Genomic DNA, 16,582 nt, shown 5'->3' with positions numbered 1-16,582 from the left:
ACTGAGAGAGAAGGGCTTCTCCATCAGGTGGGAGCTACAGCCTGCCTGGGCCCACCGAAAGCCTTGCCTCTCACCAACTCATTTTGCTCAGTGCCTGGAGCTGGTTGCAATGAGTAGCCTCCCCATGCTAAGTTTAAATAGCTTGCATCCTCATCAGATGTGCTGTGCATCCAAGCTGATTCCAATGTAAGACTGGAGAAAAAAAACATTGTTCTATGTCCTTCACTTGTTATCAGATATACGCTGATCTTGTAGCAGTGAAACCAAAGCTCTGTATGCATGCAAAGATGTGTGAAATGGTCGGATGCTTTTCATCAAAGCATACAGGTAAAAGTTAGAAAACCACTTTTTTTTTTTCTTTTTGTCCTTTAAAAAAAGGCAAAACCAAAACCAAAACCACCACAGTAAAGTCACTTGAGAAGGTGACTAGGGCAAAACAGATGCTATTTTGCTCATGATTCCAAGACTGGAGACAAACTCCACAATTCAGCAGGGCAGTTTTCTTTACCACAAATTGAGAACTGTCATTTTCTACAGAGCTCCTGTGAAAGCCAGGAACCCTGCCAGGCTAATAGCGCTCACTGCTGAGGGCAGATTACACTCCCTTTTGCAAGCCCACCACGATTAGCACTGGTAAACAAACATGAGAGAACCCAAGATAGGCTCTGACATTACTACTCCACTGCAATTAACTAACTCCCTCAAAACACAGCAGTTTAGATGAGTCAACAAATATGAGAGAGATGGAGGAAAGAAGAGAGAAAAATATTTCACCAAAATTTCTGACTACATACTTTAAAGAAAGCCACATGACACTGCATGACCAAATCATTTATGTGATTATCTAACAATTCTGTGTATCAAAATGTTTCAATAAAAATGCTCTGCTGGAAATAAAACTGATACATCTTTATTTAAAGACTCTACATTGTGGGGGGAGGGAGGAGGGCAAAATCCTAGTCTTAGCATTATGTCAAGCAGATACTTTTTTCCTTCCCCTTCCCTAAGGAAAAAAAAAAAAAACCCCACAACCCAAAAAACAACAACAACAAAAACCCACAACAAAATCGCAATAAAAACAAACCAACCAACCAACCAAAACACAAACCCCAAAAAACCACACTGTGGAATTCATTTTTTTGTCAGGGTCACCTCAGACCACACTACTTACAGGTTTTCCTGAAGCAGAGCCCATGCTCACCACATTAGGAGACCAGATTCTGTTTCAATAGTCTGTTGCCACTATCACCACGCCCTTTCTAAATCACAGGCATGTATCTGTCTACAAAGTCCTCTGTGACTACGAGATCTGTGTCTGATCCTCCCATAACAACCCTGGGTACAAAACCATGTATTGAATACAGGTTTAAAAGCTTTATCGCATTGAGACACCTCAGTGACTCAAGGCAAACAACAAAGTGACCAGTAGCATCATTTGATAGTTATGCCTACAAAACTGCAGCCAGTATTCATCCTCTTCAGGATGCTGGCAGTAGAAATGATGTCACCAGTGTACAACTGTTGCTCTTACACAAGGAGCGCTTTGCCAGGACAGAAAATAAGAACAGCTACTGTGTACAGCATACTGGGCCTGGCCACAGGCTTCCAAACGAGTCAGAAATACTGCAATTCTCTTTTGGATTATTGAGCACTGAGTATCTTCTTATACACACGAGGCTACCTAGCTATAGAACCTCAGTTGTCAGAATCTTTTGTGTTTGTGTTAATTTTATGACCCCTTCAGTTCTGCTGCTTCTTGTGGGATGAAAGCACATCTATGGAGGGGAGGGGTCACTGCCAAAGGTCATCTATATTTAATGAAGTTTCATGTGATGGGTCACATAGCATTCCCAGGATGAAAAGAAATCTCTGTTGCCAGGACTTTAAAGAACAAGTTGAAGGTAGTGTGCAGTCACACTACAAGCAGTTGTCAATCAGGTCTTACTGTGCCTTCCAATTTCTTCAGAGTAGCTAAAAAAGTTGGAGGGTTTCCTCTAAGTGCACCATTCTGTTACTGAGGAAAAAAGTCTTTGAAGGGTTCATATTAATTTCATTCAAAACAAGCCCACAGAATTCACTTATTCCCAGTGGTAAGAGCTCTGTTAATTCACTAAGTTTACTTACATGGCAAAGGATTTGCTATTACACATCCCACACCAAAGAGGGAAAAAAAAAAAAAAAAAAAAAAAAAAAAGTAAAACAACAGCCTATTTCAGCTGCTTAAGTTCGTAGTACATATTGCTGCACTTTACTGAGGTTCCAAGCAAAGGAAGCATGCTTGCTCAAGAAAACATGGCAGTGTATATTTAATTTTAAGTAAGGGCTTTCCAAGTCCCACTACACTCACACACAAGTGACAGAAGTTGTCAGTATAGACTGGCGTGCTCCTCTGAATCCTGGCCAGAGGATACTTGAACTCCATAAAGTCAATCTAAATGTTCCCCTGACAAGAAAAAGATTTTCTTTCAAAATATCAGGCTCTGTCTGTCTATACATGCAAGTATGCCACAGATGAAGTGACAAAAGTTTGCAGCATCTGACATGCAAATTACAGACAAAGAGGTTAAAGACATGTACAGCATCAGACCTGCTTTAATTCAGGCACACTTAATTTTTTCTGGAATGCAACAGCAGTCACTGCCATGAAGTTTTCCATGCATGAATAACTACAGCAGAAGAATACTCTTAATGTATACAGTTGCCTAGAGGCTCCAGGAAAACCTGGTCACATACAATATGCATTTTAGAGTCCCCATGGAAGCAGAAAGTTTCATTTGTAAAGATCAGAGCTGTAAGTAATTAAAATTAATCTAGAGCGTAAGATTCAGATCTAGACATAATTCACACGCCACATCTTTAAACAACCAAATCAGATTACACCAGATTTACAGCAGTATGAAGGCAGTCCAAAATACCTACCATTTTAGCTAGTCCTGATTATCTGTCATACCTCTGGCATTCAGAGAATACACGAAAAAACGCATTTGCACACACATGTATACACATATGCATATAAAACTAGAGAACTTAATATTCATCATCAGAGATTTCATCAAAGTAAAACTGCTCTGCAAGAAGATTGAGAAAGTTACAGTATTTATTCATAAAGGGTAAGTGGAAACTGCAACATGCCTGTATTTCAGTGAAGCCCTTAGTGGAATATCTCAAAATGCTGAAACTACATTCAAAGTGGACACCTCCCCAGAAAATAAAAACAACCCCCACACTTCAGCTGCAATGCATTATCAAAGGCCATAATAAATAGCAAAAAATAGAGAAACTAAAGCATGATCTGAGATCTACTTTGTTTTAGCATGTTTCTTACTAGCAAGGAAAGAAGGAACAAGAAGTTTCTGAGTAAGATCACCTGATGAATAATATTGATTCAGAGCACTAGTAAGGAGAGGAAAAGAAAAACACAAAGCTAAAGACAATTAATAAATCCCTCTCTGCTTGTGATTTCAAAATTTGAGACACTTAGTATGTAGAACTGAATCTTGCAGATGCAAATGCTCTCTCCATCTCCATTTGCTACAGTGTCACAGCTCTTTGCCTGGGCTAACTCCCCATTAAGTGCTTTGCGCTGCCCTCTCGCTTTCTCCAGTGCTTAGTCTGGAGCAGCCTGAGCACCTCAGAGGTGTAAATCATACTTCACAGCTCACCATGAATGGGATTATTTTGGCTCTCCTATTCCCATTTCACACCCCACATGCAGAAAACCTTAAGTGGCTATAAAGGAGACTGACAAGATTACAGACCACAGCCTTCTGTGAGCTCTGGAAGCACTGTACAGATACTAGTTTCACACACAGAAGAGAGAAAATGAGGTGGACAATTTGCATGAGCAATGTGTCGACTGCCTCAGCAATTTCACGTCACCGTATGTATGCCATTTAGCTCTATCCTCTCCACTCTCATTCCATTCCACTTTCAATGTAGGCAGCCAGCATATCATGCTATGGAGAGACCAAAAACTACAGCACCTTGCCATGTTTCCATCTACCAAGAGAAAAAGATGTATCTTTGGCCCTGCATTCTCCCTACACACCAGTGTGTCAGATAGAGGTCTTGCTTGTCCTGTAAAGCAGGTATTCAGCTACCCAAGGCTGCACATAGGATTTAAGCCACAGCTCCAAACCTAAAACTTTTCTAACTCTAGCGAGTTCAGCGGTTTAGATATCAGGAGGGGCAGATCAACCTAATTGCATTGAAGTTACAGAAACACTGTCATGGCTGAGGACATGCCAATGGTGCTGTAGTATCCAAGTGTCCCTTCTCATTTGTTACTAATAAGTAAGATCTCCTGGGCAGGGACAAACGGGCTTTCACACACAGAAGAAGAAAGGCTAATAATGTCACCAAATGCCCTGTGGCTAACATTTACAAAGAGACATTTTTACTGCTGTATGGAGATAGGATAGGAAAAAGCATGGTCTTGTTGGCACAGACACACATGCACGCACACACAGGCACATACTGTGCAAAACTGTTTGAAGAGCTTGTGGTCTTGTTGTTAAATGAGTTGTGAATGTTTCCAAAAAGCCTGAACACTAGACAATGGCAGCACATTGCTAAAGAATGTTTAAAGGATTTCAGCTGATCTGATAATTGCCTGGTAAGACAAAAGCAGAAACAGCTTACAGAAAGACATGGGTTTGAATGAAGTTTTAAAAAAGTTGATCTTTAATTTTTAAGATGACATAGCATACACTGCAAGGAATCAAAAACACCAACTACAGGATAAAAATAGCTAGGATCTTCTGTCAGGAGAGCAAATCCACATTTACCCTTTCAGAGGACAGACATCCAGAACTTTGCATTCAAAAGAGTCTTTCTGACTCAGAGCTGTTACAAGACACCCCGAGAGTGATTTCATTTCATGCAATCCAAAGTCAGGAGCATGATGTGAACACAGATGACTTGAACTTTCATTTTTTCACCCCAAACTTTCTAGATGAAGCAGCCAAGACACGTACAATATAGACAAAACATTGATTTGTGCAAGAACTGCAACACTGATCTTGTTTCTATGGTCAAAACCATTAAATTGGAGTTGGATGAATCTAGTAAAAATACATCTGTGAACATTTTCTGGCCTGTTAAAATGCTTACGTTCATACACTTCCACATCAGTATTCTGCACATATCCCACCCCCACATTTAGACGAAAGGAGTGGGCTCTGGCTCAGATGGTCCTCGACCGGCAAATCCTTGGAGGCTGGGCAAGTACAACTGACAAAGTATCACCTTATTCTTATTATCTTCTTTTGGCACAGCTGTCAGAGACAGAGCACTATGATCTGAGCCAACATGGCCATTTTTTGCAAACATGCAATCTGGTAAGTGGGAAAGAAATTTCAGTTTTATGAGAAAAGGGTTATACATAGCATCAACCTTCCTGCTTGCACACACACCAAGAACACTTAACACATCCCATCGGGAAATAGGAACAACAACATCTGATTGCTCAGCCCAGGCTGAATTCATAAAATCTTTTTCTAAATATTGAAAGAATTAAAAATCTACGGATCCCTAAAATAGTCAACATGTAATCATGAACACTATGCACTTAAGAAAAATCAAATCCTAACATTATAATTCCAATAGCAGAAGAAGAAAAATTACTATATTAATAAAAATATTATTTGCTCTACTTTGTTTTCATATGCATGTTAAAGAAAAACCTGAGCCTCGTTACCACCTGAAAAAGATTACTGTGCTCAGCTCTCTAAGCAGCACTGGATCTGTACTGCAGGCACATATAATGTATTTAAGTAGTTCTATAACAAGGAAAGACCAGAAATTGAGAGACCTTAGATAAGGCAGAAAACAGAGCCTCAGAAGACAATACACGTGTGCTGTCACAAAGCAGTGTCATATCACATGCATGTTATGACAAAGCAGTAAGCACTGCTCTTTTATATTAAGCATAACAATATGTTCTGTCAGAAGTCTTATTTTCTTTAATACTTTTTATTAAGCATGAGAAAAATTAATAAATCAGACTGCAGTTTGTGTATTCAGTGCAACTCAGTGAAGCTTGTGCAACTTTCTTGCAAATATTTATTGCAGATACAGAGAAGCCTTGCTCTGTTAGATTTGTGATTGGCTGTAGTTACCATTCACTAGGACTGAAACATGTATTTCAATGAGAAACTGGCAAAGAATAAATACTTGTAAGAGACAGAAAAGGCAAGGTCTCCAAATTCACTGAACGCACAACCTGTTTTTCCACTAGATGCATTTAAATTACATTTTGCAGATGTTTTTTTGAATCTTTTGCCATAGCATATGAAATTAATTTTTGAGGGGAGGGAACACAAGAGAAGCTTTTCTACATTTACATGTTAAAGAGCATTTGCTGGCCCAGGCATCATAAAATATGGTCTGCTGTTTGAGGGAGGCACTTTCCAGAGACACTACACACCAGTTTCCAGGTCTGAACAACTCAGAAGCAGCAGCATTCCCCTGCAGTGGGTATGTACATACCCAAACTAGTCTTCTGTCTTAAGTACATTTAGAGTCTCAACGTCCGATGGATTCCCATGCTTCTTCCACCAAATTGGAAGCGGAAGCTAAAAATGCCACTTCTCACTGACACTGTAAAGGTCTAAATATCAGAGAAATCTTGTAAAAAGTTTCATTCCAGCAATAAACGGATTACAAGAAAAAGAAAGAAACTTCTTTTTCCATTACCTATTTTAAGCAATGCTTTGATTTATTGTGGACAGCCGAACAAGATAAATGTGTAGATCTTCACTTGAGATGTAGGCAGCAGAGACATTCCGGTGCATTTTGTGGAGTATTTTTTGTTTAAGGAGTTCAAAGAATACTTTCCTCTTCAAAGTCAAATTTCACCACCACCGGCCGGGTCATGTTCCACTTCTTGTTTCGATTCCTATCCTCGATGAACTCCTGGTAAGGATCTTGCTTTGAAATAGCTTTCTTCGAGCGTACATAACCAAAAAAGACAGTTAATGCCAAGAAAGAGTAAAACAACATGACAAAGAGGATGAAGAAATAGGCATTGTCATATGGTTTGTATTGTGGCTCTTTTTGTTCTGTAGCATTTTTCCTTGTGTCCAGGTTCCTTTCCAGAAGTTGCAGAACACATTGTGAGATGAGAGAAGCTAAAGCTGTTTGGTTCATGTTGGGGAATTAAAAAGCATGTCAGAAAACACAGAAGGGAGTGAGCACCTAGAGGCCCCAAGCAATGCTTCATAGGAGTAGGAGTCTATCAGCTAGCTTTAACAGGAGTTGGATCTGGCCTGTAATCATTTCCTCTTTTGGTAAGGAATGCTCTTAAGCACTTATTGGGTCTCAGTCATTTGATAATGAGGCATTTGGCTGATAAGCCTGCCCTGCCTGTGAAGTGATGTCTATTAATAATAACAATAATGGAACAATAACAACCCCCTGAGACATACATCCACCAAGCAGTTTTAAATGTGTGATTTCCTCCCCTATATTGGAGGAACAAATCCACTCAGGCCACTAAGTGAGAGGATTTTAAAAACAACAGTGGGATATAATAGGAGTACAAGGGCAGGAGAAGAAAAAAAAAGGAAGGAAAAAAAGTTAAAAATATCACACCCATGGAGGAAGGTGCTGAAGTCCATCTCCCAGTTGAAGCATGTGAACAACCTCACACATTTTCTAACAAGCATTCTAAATGCCATTCTCGGGTGCTTTCTTTCAGCATCACAGCTGGCAGTCTTTGCAAGATGATGTCCCAGAGTCTGATGCCTTTCTACATAGTCCCTACAGAAAGGCCATCAAAATACACTGCCTGTAGAGCAAACCAGCATTCAAGATAAGAAAGGGTTGTTGGATATATCATTTCAGTCAGTAGCCATCTATAACTTTAAGATGAAAATTTAATTTCAAATCAAATATGACAGGCTCAGAGCTTAAGTGGGAAGTTGAATGGTTTTTTTAAGTGTCTGTGTAAGTCTTGGACTGGTAGTCTGTAGCTGTGTGATGCTGCAAACACATACTGGACTGAAAATATGCAATAGCATAATATCCAGACTGAAAAGAACTGCTGATACAGTCATTCTGGAAAATGAAATCCTTGACTGCCACTGACGAGTGGACTACACTGAATGTTTTCAGACAAGGAGCACGGGGGTTAAGTCTTCTCCAGTGTATTTTGTCACAGGTCACATCTACTTGCATGATAATAGCAGAGCAGTGCTCTGTGGATTCCTGCTTCCTATTGTGTTTTACAGGCTAGGTCACTCTAAAGTAAATTGTTGTTTTACAAAGTAGTGAAACCTTATCTTGCTACAAAAAGAGAGTCCTTACTGCCACAAACGACAATGCCAGCTGTTTCTTTCTGTGATCTGAATTCTAGGGAGTAAGCACCATGACTTTGAAGTGGAGAGCACATCACCCAACTAGCACTTTGCCAACTCTGCACTGTTTCTTTAGGCCTGACCCCCTGAACTGATTGTATGATGACTAATTCACATGCTAAGATTGCAGTATATCAGTATCACTAAACAGCCTGCATTTGTCATTAAGGGTTTCTTGTAAAAAGAAAGATGAAAGTGAAGTCTGTAATTTTATATGAGCAGCAGACTATGGTATAAGTACATTTAGAATATGCAACTTCTAGAAGAAATGTTCAGCTCCACATTTTAGCTATTTGTTTTAAAATCAGCCTTTCAAAATAGAAAAAAAAGATTAAAAAAATCCCATAAGGAGCAATGCCAAATCCTGTGCTTGGTTGGGGCCAAGTTATGAGAGAGATCACCTATTCTCGTGGGTAAAGGAGAACAGATCCAGAGGACATAATCTTGTTCCGAGGAGAAAGATGAAAAACTTTATCATCAGTTTAATTACAAATAAGATACATTCATTAAACCAGCATAAAATCTTCAGGAGAACTATGTCCAATTTATATTCATGTACCTGGAAAAGGATTTTCCTTTAGGTTTTGCAGCTTTTCCAGAACTCTGTAAACTCTGTTTGTTTGTTTTTTAAAGAATTTGCTTCAGTAAAAGGAGCATGCAAGTTTACATAAATTAAATTGGACACATGCTAATCCCTGTAAATTTGTTGCCTGCTTGAGAAACACATGACCTCTCTTAGTCAAGTTTCTGGGGCTTTTTGGTATTAGCAGAATAAATTTTAAAAGGGGGGGGAGGCATGTAGGACACCACGACAACTGAATAGAGAAGTGACAAAAATCACAGCAGTGAATTCACAGCAACAGTTTTAGATACACCATAAATGAGTAGTGCTGTGCCTACACTTCAACATACCTCAACACAGAGCTGCAGTACCCTGCTTCTTGAGGTGCACAGCCATTATTTCTCAAAGTAGTTTATCTCACATTAGGCTATGCAGCGAACTGACAGCCTCACATGCCTTAGAATTTTTTTAATACTTCTTAATGAAACACACAGGAACACTTGTACTTTCTTTCCCCACCTTTCAGGCAGTCAAATCCATCAACCTAAGCCTGGAAGCTAAATTACTGTGTTAACACTGGGCCACACTTATCAGTACATGGGCTTCTTCCCACAGGTAGCTTGCAAACTTAGAATCCAGTCACAATAAACTCAACTCTATACCTTTGTTTCCAGACATGCCATAAGGTATTGAGGTGTCCCTACAGTAGGGGATACTCTAGATCAGAGTAAACTACCCTTAACATAATTGATACAACATTTCACCAGTTTCCCCATGGCTACTCATGTTACCTAAGAAAGGATGATGCACAAAGGAAGACTTGTAGCCTTAACAGTGCCCAGTGTAGAAAAGATTTAAAGGCTTTACATACACTTGTACAAAAAAAACTACAAAGACATGCACATACCATAACAGTCAAACTCTTCTGCCTCCAGACTCAAGCAGCTAGAATGGGCTTCCAGACATGCTTCTGGGTAAATGGTGGGATCTCAGCTGAACTCAGATCAGCTTTAGGAAGCTTTATGCCTTCCAGCCACCACATAGCTTAGTCCCTTCTGCTTCCAAGGAACCGGAAAAGAACTGCCCCATACCACCTATACCACCCTGCTTTGCCCTTCCTGATATACTCTTGCCCAAACACACCTGCATCAGGAGTTAGATGATAAGACCCAACCCCAATTAAAGCCAGTTAAAGGAAGATGCTCATTCAGCCTTCTGCTCCTCTAATGTAATCTGGTTTTATTGTGGTTTAGGGTGTTTCTGTGCACTGTTTCTGCATCTAGTTGAACAGATCAATGCTCTGTTAGGCTACATAAACAAACACTGCTTTAAAGTTGCTTTTTCTCTCCCTTTTTTCACCCTCCCCCAAACAGCTAAAAGTATATAATGGTGCTTTGAACAAGATCCTAAAGAGTTATTTCCATAAAGTGGTCCAATTCTTTTTAGAGATGTAAGTACATGAAATTCTTCAAATGTGGGGGGACAATGAGTGAAGATTAAAAAGAAAGTAAAAGATTAAAAGGAAAAGACCATAAGAAAAACTCAAAGGGGGGGAAAAAGATCAAAAAGAGGATTAACCATGTTACTTGTTGTTTTTCAGAAATTAAAGTAGTATGGAGGATAAGGAATTTGTTTCCTTTTGGCCCTAGAAAAATGCCAATTATGGTAGCTAAATTGCCAGGATCACATATCAGTATGCTTTGGAAATGTGAGAAATGGATGGGAAATATAAACACAAGGCAATAGCTTACAGTTATGTTATGAATTAAGCCACAAAAATATCAAGATTTAGTCACTGAATAAGCTGCCAAAGTTAATCTTCCCTGATGAACTTGAGCAGAATCAGAATAGAAGCAACAGAACTGTAGTTTCACAGATCAAAATTGCCTTGTTCACTCATCTTTACTATCTTCAGGTCCGTACACGCCAAAAAGTTCCACTAAAAGTGTAAGGAAAGTGCCTGGGTGCACAGGGACATAGATCAAGTTCCTTATCTACTGTGGATATTCGTTTTTGTACAGTTTTTTAATGCTTTAGGGAAAAAAAAGTAACTATTCTCAGTCTTTTTTTGGCAAGAGAGATTATGATACTATCCACACTTGCACAGTTCTTGTTTTCCTTTAAATTTTCAGGATATAATAGCCAAGCAACCTTTCAGGGAGTGGAGAAACAGCTTCCTTCCAGGTCTTTTAAATACATGGCATTTACTTAGCCTTTTAGGGATAAGGATGATAAAAGGAGGCAGACAGGGATTTCTGCCACAAGCTTGATGAGCTTCTAAACCCCGGATATGATTTACCAAGATCTGTAGGGTACTTTCTACCCAAACTAACTATTTGTACATAGGCTGAGCAGATGGTTTTGCTGTGCTCAGTTCTCACCCTGCCAACACAACTGAGGGCAGCGCCTGGCCTGGAGGACCCTGGAAGAACCTGGCCACCAGCAGAGCTGACAGAGACTTCACACCTGAGGCTCCGTTGGGCTCTCAGCACCAGCACACGTGGTCTGAATCGAGATAGGAGCCAACAAAATGCTCTGAAACCAAAGCCAGCACAAAGCAAAGGCTCACAGGAGCGGTTATCCAGCAAATTCCCAGAAGTCACTCACCAGTGACCATGATCCCGGCCACACCATGTTGCTGCTTGCACAGGGACCTAATGCAGTTCCTCTGTGTCCCCGAGTAGCACCTGCAAAGGGAGCGGGATTTAATTTTCTACAGCGCCTCATGTGCTGAGGGCAGAGCCCAGAAGTGGCATGGCTGTTCCCAGCTGTTGCCAAAGGGCAGACTGAACTCTGTCCAATGGCACCCCCCTCTGCCATGGGCAGGAACACCTCTGCCTGGCTGCTCCCCTCAGCCACCTCTCACAGACCCCACACACCACAAGGAAAACACCCTTTAAGCAATACTGGGGCGCCACAGCAACTTCTCCCCACTCACCATGTGCCTTCCCTGGGCCAGCAGCACCCAAGTGGAAAACTGTATTTGGGCTTCATCTTCAGGAGAAACCACCCCTCAGGTTTCTCACCAGATTCCCAGCAGGATTCATGCTGCCTCCCTTCCCCACCCACAGGGAAAGCCGTGCTGTTCCCACTGCACGTGGCAGCCGGACACCCCAGCACCCCAGCAACAAGATGGCTGACCCATCAGCCCTCACACACCACAGAGCCCGGTCCCACCACCTCTCCTGGCCGAGCGCTGCCCTCTTCTCTGCTCACCCCCTTGATCCTCTCCAGCCACAGTGAGACAGAATCTCCCTGCAGCAGTAGCTGTTGCTCTGCTCAGGGCTGCCTGACTCCACAGCTGGTGGGTGTCCTGTCTTGGCTGCTTCCCACAGGATGGGTGCTCCACAGTGTCCCCTCACCATCCCTGCCCCAGGCCCGTCATGGCTATGCTAAACCATGACTAGAAACCCCTCTGAGCTCTAGAAGAGAAGCTGAACTCCATCTTACCTTTAAACACATAATTATTGTCCCCTTTTCAATTCAAGCATCCCTGAAGCAGAGCAGAAGACCTCAAGGTTGCCAGAGCTGCGAGGGGGAGCAGCCGTGACACCACATGCAGGCTTCAGGTGAAGACAAGGGAGAAAGAGTTCGGTCAAACACTGAGTAACAGACTCAGCAACGGGGCAAAACCCTGACAAGCCTCTGTACCCGCAACTGTGCAGGAACCGCATGATCTCCACCAGCCCCGTCACCCCCAAGCCCAAAGAACCCTTTGCCTTTTGCAGGGGGTCTAAAGCAGTGTTTTGAAAACCTCTGGAGATTTGTACACTTTGTAAGTTATTCCAGTACTGACTGTGGGACACCTATAGAAAGGTGGGCTCTAAAATACTTCGTCTTTCCCTGAATTGCTGAATTATAAAGTATTATGGGCTAAGTATGCAGAGTACCTGTAGCAGTCATCCTTAAAAAGCTAAGTCTTTATAGGTGTATGCACTTCAGATTATTATGAATAAATGCATATATATATATGGGGAGAAAAATATTTGTGTTAATGAAATGGAGATGTGAGAAAAAAGCATGGGTAATTGTACAGAGGTATAAGAAAAACTGAGAACATAATTGTGTACAACACAAGCAAAGATACCCGTGTAAGTGCTGAAAGGAGGAGAAAATGGTCAGAAGCAAGTAGCTTAACATTTGGTTATGGCCTAAGGGAAAAACTTTGCTGAAAATGAAGACACCAAATAGTTAATAAAGCTTCCGAACTGTTTCTAATTCTTAGACAAGGAAGCAATAGTTCGTCTCTTATCAGCAACTGCTCTTTCATATTTGTGTATCGAGCTAGCTTTATTAAATTATTCAGCAAAGGTCAAATGTGATGTGTCTTCCTAGTTTTATTATGATTTTTCATGACATTGCCTGAGTAGCTGAATAATAAACAGTGCATGTCAAAACGCTGTAGTGCCTTAGCTATCCACAGGCACATGGGATTCCGAGCCTGTTCAGTCGTCAGTTCTGAGGCAAAGCATTAAGCAAAGATTTGAACTACGTATGAACACTGCAAAGTGTTGCTTGTGGAACCACGACAACAAAACAGAACCGAGTGCCAGGCATATATATATGCATAGATTTTGAAGTCTGCTTATATGATAAATACTTTATAAGTTTTTGAAAGTGACTAGCCATCTAGCTAAGGCACTTTGACCCCTGTGACAGGTAAGAACTTCCCAGCCTGTGATGAACTGCTGGGGAGTGCTGGAAGGGAATAGGTAGTGAAAATCTGACAGACCGAACAGCCTATTACCTACAACCACCACAGAAGCAGACTGCAGTTTTGGTTATTTTACAAATGTCTAGAACAGATTGAGATCAACTTATGTGATTCTTTAAGATAACTCTGTGATCCTCTAGTTGCTCTAGGCAATATCGAGATGTCATTGGAAAAGCCAAAAGAAATTAAAAATGGGATCTGGGATCTTCTAGTCGGGATGAAGGTTTTCTGGCAATTATGAAGTGAGCAACAGAACATTGAAATGAACAATACAGAGAGGTTTATGAATTCAAGCTGCTCCAGGTTTCTGGTGGTCTCATTGACACTGCCTTAAATTATTTTCTTGTTATTTTATACAGAGATACCTTATAGTAATCCACTTTATAGACTTTAAGGCCAGAAGACTTTATGGATAGAAAACATATAGAACTTTCAACTAACGTAACAAAAATGTATGCTGTACACACTAGCAATGACCACTCTAGCAGTCACCAGAGTTGCACTCTGACAGGAGAGAAACATTTCTTTCAGACATGAGACTGTATCACAGGATTCAGACATAAGAAACAATTTGTGTGATATGGTCTGTCATACTTCTGAGAAAATGCAAATGCATCCTTATTACACAAATTATTAGTAGCATTCAATAATTCGGGGTGGGTTTGGGATTTTCAAAATTAAGTCACTTCATATTTTTTCATTGAATTTAAAGATCTAGGTCACACACCTGTAGCCAGATTTTTTAAGTTTGAAATTGCCCAGATCTTAACCTAGGGATGAGAAATCTAGCTCTGTTATCACATCTATGCAGAACAGATTTCTGAGGACATAGATCCTGTTTAACAATCAATTATTTTCAGTGAAGATTTGTAGGTTCAGACAGGCATTTTGTGCCTTGCAGAATACTTGTATGTCCTGGTTCAACAGCATCTGTCACATGGATAACAAGAGACTTTTCAGCAATATTGAGTACAAACCTGTGGGTCATTATTGCAGAAAAATGATTACATATAGGTTTTGTCGGCATACACTGGATTATCCAGGGGGAACAGAAGGAAAATAAGTGCCATTTTAAAAAGGGTTATTTTCCGAGCTTATTTAGTAAATATGATGTATGTTAAAATAAAGGAATAATAACATATACCAATGTATATGCCAATACATATATATTGGCTATTTTTATGGGAGTAGAGGTTATTTGTAGCTAGAGGAAGATATAAAAGCAAAGAATAAATTAAAAATCACGCTTGTGCCACAGGGAATAAATATTTTTTCAAAGCTTGTCTCTCAAGAGTTTCCAATCTCTTATGAGATGACAGACAGTTAAGCAGCTGTTGTTATTCATTTCCACTTTGTAAAACTTGCAAACCCCACCATCCAAAAAAAAAAAAAAAAGGAAGAAAAAGAAAAAAAAAAAGAAGAAAGAAAGAAGGAAGAGGAAGGACCCAGAGATCCATCCTTTCTGTAGTCATCACTGAGTAGGTTTTGGACTCCACTGCTGTGAGCACATTCCTGCAAGCTATTCCATGGCATTTCTGTCAAACACAATATCCATGGCAGGCTTGTGCCCCTTTGACTTTCCAAACGTTCATATTCAAGAAACACACATGACTCCCAAGAACCTCTTCAGACTTGACAGTGATAACAAGAAAGGATCAACAGTACCACAAGTAATCCTTATAGCTCTGTCAACGATTCCTATGGCACATCATAAATCAGAGAACTGCTTAATCCTTCTGCCCTGGGCTCCTCACTTCCTCTAGCAAGAGCTCATCCCAGTTCCCCACTTGCATGTTTTGCCTGCGAGAGGACTGGATGATTTCTCCTCATCTGTCTTGTTTCCAGGCTCTTCTGCTCAGCATTAGCCTCTCACACAAGGATGTGCTTGGAAGACACTTAAAAACAGGATGGAGCAGCCAAAATATGCATAGTCTAACTTTAGGTCAGGAAAATGCCTCCGTAGCACTGCAGGGACAGGGAGAAGAAATCACAGCTCTGTCCCACCCCCCACAGCTGCTGGAATAGAAAAGGACAAAACGTGAAGGTGGCATTTTGCAATCACGTTGCAACAAATACACACCTTTCCTGGGAAGGAGCACTCATACAGATATCAGCCAGTTCCAAACTGTGCAAGCAAGGAGGCTTTTATCCTATATTTTTCATCAAAGGGATTAAAGGTGGGGAAAAAGATGCTTATTTGGCCTTTGCAACAAGCCTAGGACACAAGACAGATGCCAAGGGCCAAATCCTCACAGCAGAGAAGCAACAGTGGAAAAAAAAAATCAGAAAAATTAGCAGTTTAGAGCTAGAGCTAGATATTAATTAGAGACTTCTAAATTTTAATTGTCACAGAAATTAAAAGTATATCAGAGAAACATAAACTTGAAAAAAAAAAGTCCCCTTTCCCCATTTTTCAGCATTTTTTTAACATCCTCTTTTCAAAAAGTATATTCCTTCCTTTTCCAACAGAAGAGGCCTAGAGTTCAAATAAAACAAAATAAAACAAAAATAAAACTCATCCAGAAATAGAAGCTGAAAGAAATTCAAGATGGTTACATTCCCCACAAACTGAGGAAACTAAATGTCCACCAAGCCCAGTGTGAGCTGATTTCCTCACACACTGATGTATCATTAAAATGTATTCCATTTTGAAGGGCCTTCCCCATGTTTCAGTCAACTTGTATGTAAACCTATTAAAAATTCCTGAGGAAAGAAAATCAGTACAAAACCCAACCATAACTGATTACAAAGCTCCTGTCTTGTACAAAGCCATCCCAATTGCCCTGCTTCTAGTGGGTTTTAGCCCATTTTATTTTCTTTTAAATGCACAGCAAAGGCCAAATGCTTTTCTCTTGTTGGGAAAACACTCTACTGGTACCAATAGCACTAGGAAAATGCATAGTTCATTAACAAACACAAAGCTCCAGGTGGCACATTAACAGTACCTGT

The sequence above is a fragment of the Nestor notabilis genome, unplaced genomic scaffold (genome assembly GCF_000696875.1).
Source record: "Nestor notabilis isolate BGI_N333 unplaced genomic scaffold, ASM69687v1 scaffold24426, whole genome shotgun sequence".
Taxonomy (NCBI): domain Eukaryota; kingdom Metazoa; phylum Chordata; class Aves; order Psittaciformes; family Psittacidae; genus Nestor; species Nestor notabilis.
This window is presented reverse-complemented; position numbering follows the sequence as displayed.